The sequence below is a fragment of the Octopus sinensis genome, linkage group LG6, assembly GCF_006345805.1.
Source record: "Octopus sinensis linkage group LG6, ASM634580v1, whole genome shotgun sequence".
NCBI lineage: Eukaryota > Metazoa > Mollusca > Cephalopoda > Octopoda > Octopodidae > Octopus > Octopus sinensis.
Window position 1 is genome coordinate 70,627,844 of NC_043002.1, and position 7,500 is coordinate 70,635,343.

Genomic DNA, 7,500 nt, shown 5'->3' on the forward strand with positions numbered 1-7,500 from the left:
CTATTCATCTCCTTTAACTATTCCTAAATATTGCGACTATGCTTCAGTTCTTAGTTAGTGGATTAGATCGAAAGCATTTAACTGTAACTGGTGGTCTGTTGAGCATACACGGACATTGCATTTTCCATAGATTAACGTAAGATAAGCCACGTGTTAACAATTGTCAACGTTAGCTCACAGATATTTGAGTAAATTCAAATATTAATGAAAAGCAGAATCAGAAATCACTATAATATGGAATAGACACATATATACGCAGACGGATGTGTGTGAACATATCGGCTCCTGAGGCTGTTTTATAACATTTTTCCTACTGGAAAATCTAAAAATTACGCATTTTCATGTATTGAGTTGTGTTTCCTGTTTCTTTTATGAAGCAATTCCTTCCCAAACACATGGTTCTGGGTTCAATCACACAACACGGCATTTAGGGCAAGTTTCTGTTACTATAGCCTCGGGCTGGTTAAAGCCTTCTGAGTGGATTTAGTTGACGGAAACTGAAAGTATATATACACACACAAACACACACACACACACACACCACACACACACACACACTCACACTCACACACACATACACTCATAAACACACACAGAGAGCTTCTCCTCGACTTACGAATATCCGCACTCATACAATGACAAAAAAATAAGGAAATAAATATAGCTAAAAAATCGATTTTCGGACGTTAGCAACTGCGCGTATGTTAACAATGGCAGCATCTGACAACGCAGGCCTCCCTCCCTCCCTCAGACCCAGGTATCCCCCGTTTGCCATTGTCTCTCACTGAGTCGCTTTCAAGCTTCAGTTGCGTTTGAATGAAAACTGTTGAAAAGTACAAATCCGACATACGACCAGATCGACTTACGAGGGCGTGGAACAGATATGGTGATATTGGATGCTCAGGAAAGGAAAGAAAGCAGGAGGATTTAACGTTTCGAGCGGAACTCTTCGTCAGAAACATAGAAAAAGGAAAGGTCCAACGAAGGAAAGACTAAGAAAGAAAATCGCCAAAGATGCACACCGGTCACATATATATAAATATATCTAAATATATATATATGAATATATATATAACATGTATATAAATATATATATATATATATATTATATATATATATATATATATATATATATATATATATATATATATATATATATATGTATATATATATATGTATATATATATATATATATATATATATATACGCGAGAAAGAAGCAACAAGAATGGATAGGTTTTTAGTACAATCGTTTTCATACAAGGACAGGCTTTATTAAAAGTTGTAAAAATTACAGCATATAAATGTGTCCGTACTCATCAGCTAAAATACATGTGAGTTCTCTAGACATCCTCGTGGTTAAGGCTATACTCATGAAGTAATGAAGATAATTAAGTAACATAAACATATACAGATATCCAAAGTTCATTAAAGTTCTTTAAAGATGATGTACAGTCTTATCACAGAATTTTAAAAAAGTTCTAATAGCAACCCAGAGAAGGTGACCTAATCCATAGTGCACATATGAATTTCCAGAGATATGATGAGGGATTACATACTCACAGAAGACAAATTTATCCATTGTTAATCACAACGAGGTGGGTCTCAATTCCTGCTTATTAGCATTACAGAGAGGGTGAATTAATCCTTTGTATAGATGCACAATTTCCAATGGTGTAGATGTAAATTTCCAGAGAAATGAAGAGGAATTTCATATTCACAGGCGATAAATTTATCAATGGTTGAACACAATGAGGTAGGTATCAATTCTTGTTATATGATTAGGTATTTGCCACATTAATCATATTACTGCTATTTACAAGAGGCTGTAGCTATTTAACTTTTAACTGTATATATATATATATATATATATATGTATATGTATGTATATGTATTTATATGGATATATAAACATATATGTACACACATATGCATATACATCATCTAATATCAACAGGATTTAAATTTACGTTATCATTGGTTTGATGCCGCTGAAGAAGTTGTGATTAGGCAATCTTGTGTAGCGTATCCCGTGTTTTCAATCAATCATTCAACCTCAAAATACTGCATGCATATAAGCGTATTCATCCTAATCTCAACGCGTATTTACATACTGTGCATATTAAATGCTATCTATCTCTGAGTCCATGGTATCATTGAAGGTTTTCTTGTTGATTCCAGAAATAGTGGAGCAGTACATTATGTATGTATGTATGTATGTATGTATGCATGTATGCATGTATGTATGTATGTATGTATGTATGTATGTATGTATGTATGTATGTACGCATATATATATATATATATATATATGACTAACACCATGAGCTACCTCAGTGACTTCTATGCTTGTGTTTTTCGGTCATAAATACCGAATAAGACACACTCTCTCTCTCTCTCTCTCTCTCTCTATATATATATATATATATATATATATATATATATATATATATATCAGAGAGGGAGAGAGAGATGAAGAAACATTTCGTTCACGCATGCCCAGAGGGTTGGAGCTTCAATGTTTCTCTCTGAGTCACAAATCCAGGCAAGGTTGTTTATTGGTAGACCAATAGTTATCCATGCCTACAAGTCTCACCTCTTCAAGCCACCGATGTTATCTAAGAGAAAGGCAAAAGGTGATACTGCTTGGCACCAGTGACATCGCAGCTCATTTCTACAGCTGAGTGAACTGGAGCGACGTGAATTAAGAGTATTGCTCAAGACCATAACACTCATCTCGGTTCGGGAATCGAATTTACTACCTCGTATATATATATATATTTAAAAATGTAACCACATGTAAATCGTTGGCGATTTTTTTCTTCGTCTTCCTTTACACTTGAACTTTCCTCCCTCTGACGAAGAGCTTTGCTCGAAAGGTAAAATGACCTTTCTTTCCTTCTCTGATCTGCTAATACTCTGCATGTACCGCGTCCTTGCGTTGTTGTTCTTTATTGTGCTTGTCGATCGTTTTTTGGGGGAGGAATTACTAATATATATATGTATGTATGTATTTAGTATGTATATGTATGTATGTATGTAATATACATATATATATATATATATATATATTATATATATATATATATAGGTTTAGGCTGTGTGGTAAAAAAACTTGCTTCCCAATCACAAGGTTCCGGATATAGTCCCACTGCGCGGCACCTCGGGCTGACTAAAACGTTGCGAGTGGATTTGGTTGAGGGAAAGTGAAAGAAGCTCGTAGTATATATGTATATGTGTGTATATTTGTGTATTTTATGTCTGTGTTTGTCCCCCAGGAACATCGCTTGACAACCGATGCTGGTGTGTTTACCTCCCCGATAGAGTAAGTACTAGGCTTACAAAGAATAAGTTGTGGGGTGGATTTGTTTGACGAAAACACTTTTAGGTGGTGCTCCAGCGTGGTCGCAGTCAAATGACTGAAACAAGTAAAAGAGTAAAAGAGTAAAAGAGTATCCCTTCTATGGACAATTTTATCAAATTTTTGACACTTTAGCGACAACATGTCGTTTCCATCTTATTTATAAGATCTGATGTCACTAAAGAGGAAATAGATTATTTCCTTAGATTTTAGTGGTATGTGAAAACATGCAGATTGTCTTGTTTGTTGCTAACACAACGTTTCAGCTGATACACCCTCCAGCCTTCATCAGGTGTCTTGAGGAAATTTCGAACCTGGGTTCTCATTCCTAAGGTATTTTTCAATGTTATTATTATTATTATTATTATTATTATTATTATTATTATTATTATTATTATATTATTATTATTATTATTATTATTATTATTACTATGATTATTAATATTATTATTATTATTATTATTATTATTATTATTATTATTGTTATTATTGTCATCATTATTATTATTATTATTATTGAGTGAGAGAGCAGTTCATGTCATCAAAGTGACACTGGGGTAAAATGTACGAAGCCCAGTATACCTATCATGACTACACGTCTGATATGGGTACACCAGGCACATGCATCCCAACCATATGTGCGCGACATGGTGATCTCATATCAAGATAAACAGCACATGACCTTGCAGGTGGGGCCCAGTTAGAATTTTCTTCAGGTTGAGTAGCCCATCCCGCTCAAAAGGTCCCCGAATAAGGGTTGTTTAAGTATGTTGAAAGAACCACCCATGTTTCCAGATGTGAATTATTCAAACCTCAAAGAATCCCTCTCAACACATGGCTATGATGCTCCACCACTATTTCTGCTCGTGATCAGAGAGCACATATCGTCAGCCACTAAGGGACATGCTCAACTGGTTAAGGTCAAATAACTGACAAGCAAATCTGTGGTAGTGAGCAGAATATTTGCTGTAGCCCATCTTTTATACCAAGACAAAGCAATGTACATGATAACACTTCCAATCAGTTAAGATCAGAAGCCATGAGAGCCACTGCCTGGTACTGCATCAGGGCATTTACCTGGTACTGCATCAGGGCATCTGCCTGGTACTGCATCAGGGCATTTATTATTATTATTATTATTATTATTATTATTATTATTATTATTATTATTAGTGTTGTTGTTGTTGTTGTTGCTGTTATTATTATTATTATTATTATTATTATTATTATTATTATTGTTATTATTGTTATTATTCAGGTCACTGCTTGGAATCGAATTCGGAATCTTGGGGTAAGTAGCCCGCGCTCTTAACCACTACGCCATATTCCCGTGGGCATATGTAAATAATGTAAATAATTCGAAGGAAATGTTAGCCATTTTTCATGGTTTCTAGGGAAAAGCAAGTAGTAAACAACAGTTGCTCGTCAAAGACAAAAATCATGTTGCACATTGTTATTTTGTAGCATATGTTCGCTATACAAAAGTCACGAAGTACCATGAGATCGATTGTTGATTATCAAAAACTATTGCTTCTAATATATTGATCGGTGGTTGAGTACGTGGTTAGTGGGTTGTTATCAAATGTCGCTTGTTGATTTTATTGGCTACTAGCAGTATCGCCCGGCGTTGCAGTTTGTTTAGACCCTTTAGAATTGGAATTTTTGAAAAGTAAAAATTTGGCAGTATATAGCTTGTTATTCTGTTTAAGCGAAATACCCCGAAAAATGCGACACAGCAGTCAAAACATCGTAAAAATAGGGATTTTCATAGAAAAAAGGCACCTTTTTATTGTAAATTATTTTTAATGATCCAATTTGAATTTTTTCTTCTACGGAAGGAAGAGATAGCCTTATATACTTACATATATATATGATGATATATATTATATAGTAATACGAAAAAACCCTCCAGGCTACATCCCGAAAATTCATTTCTTTGCCGAATTTCTATAATGTTTACGGCGATTCGTTTTTATATCTTGATTTTTTATTTTTCATGCTTGCATGCGTGGTGAACACAGTTCACGTCAAACAGCTGACTGAGTAAAGTTCACTATTCAATGCATGGGATAAGGCCTAAACTAACACATTATCGATGTTTGCACTTGCGAGATAAATTTCGGAACAGAAATAGCGCAGTTCAATTTTCATTTGCCTAAACTTTAAGTGACCCATTTTTGGCGGTTCTTCGATTTGTTGACTAGGAGGAGATGTGCCAGGAAGTTAAACACACAGATACACACACAGACACACAAGTTGAGTTTTATATATATAGATGTGCTTTGTGAGTATATGCCTCGTGTCTGTCTTAATTTTGCATGATAGAGGGGAGCGCAGGAGTCCTTATGTTCTTTTATTGTTTGATAAGAATCGAATTTTTTATCAAACAATTCACAATAATGTTGGGTTGTCCAGAAAGTTCGTGCCGATTTTTAAAGGAAAGAAAAAGATCAATAAATACTTGCCATTACATTTTTAATCGACCAAATACGAACCATTTTGTTGCACAATGCGTCTTCATCTTTCCTTTAACTTGAAAATACCTTCTTCCAGAATTGAGGTGGTTTCATGACAAAGAATTCATCAAGGTATCATACACTAGAAGATTGCGTATCTTCTAGTATTATTAATATTCTTTACTACTCTAGGTACAAGGCCCCAAATTTTTGGGGGAGGGGTCCAGTCGATTAGATCGACCCAATTTCGCAACTGGTACTTAATTTATCGACCTCGAAAGGATGCAAGGCAATGTCTACCTCGGTGGAATTTGAACTCACCAAGTTTTATTGATATTATTAAAGCGATGGCGGAGTGGATGAATTACTGAGGTGTTTGATTAAATGCTTTGTCTTTTTTGTGTCTTGAAGTCAATGAAAAAAGGACAAGTTCGTGACTGATGCAAAGCGGCTTTATGCACGCAAACCATACCTGTAGAGTTTCTTTGTGATGAAGTAAAAATGCAATAAATGAAAAAAGGACCTGAACACGAGAGAGGTATAGTTTGTGTCGGTAGCAAACTACAACGTTTGCAGGTATTACACGCAATAAACCTCAAGCACACAGACAAATCTACAACACTGCTACGACATCATCCATTCAACGCCTTCCTCATAAACCACAATCGTTCTTACCCTTAAAACTCCAGGTATATTTTGAACACAATCACAGCTTCCTCCGGCGTAAACACATTAGTAAACATGTATATACAAAACCTACATCAAACTTGTCTCAATCACAGTGCTGGAGTGAACGCCATTAAGAGTGGAACACATTCAGAGTGGAACAGCCACAGAGACGACGTTCCAAACACGTAATAGAAAACAAGGAAACATGACTTACGTTTGGTAAGAGATGAGGGTAACAACTGTATTTCAGAAGATTACGGACTGTCCACTGTTCTCAACAAAACCAACTACTTTCAGAATTATCACTGAATGTCCAAAAATGTTTCACTTATCCACTGATGCCGACAGTGTCTAATGACACCGCTAGTTTCTGACGCTGTCAGGAGTGTCCCCTTCGTCCGAGTGTAAAAACGATTCTCATCTCAAGTTGAATGACACTTGAATTATAACAAGCTATTATTATCTACAGTCAAACTTCACTAAACAAACACTGAATATATCTTATTTTTAATCATCGAGTGTTTTGAAATAGTGTACGTGTTTTCGTTGTTGTTATTGATAGACTTTAGGAGTGTTTTTTGTAGTTTGGTTGGATTAAAGGGTGTTATGGTTACGGTAATGATATTAGAAGTGGTAGTGGTGGTGGTAGTGGTAGTTGTGGTTGTTGTTGTTGTTGTTGTTGTGGTGGTGGTGGTGGCGGTGGTGGTGGTAGTGGTGGTGGTAGTGGTAGTGGTGGTTATAGTGGTGGTGATGGAGTAGTGGAGTGACTTTTGTGGGAGTGGTTACAGTGAGATATTGATGAGATTGTGAAATTAATGATGGTGATGTAGTAGCGATGGTGCATATCGCAGATGGACAGTCAGTCCTTTACGACTGGATACAAATTTATAGAAGACTCAAAGTGGTTTGTTAGAATGATTTGAAACGAAGCGCAGACGTTACAGATGTGTGCTTTCACTGAACACAATTGGGCCTGGCTTGGAAAAGACACTTATTTGTCCCTTTAAGAGATAAA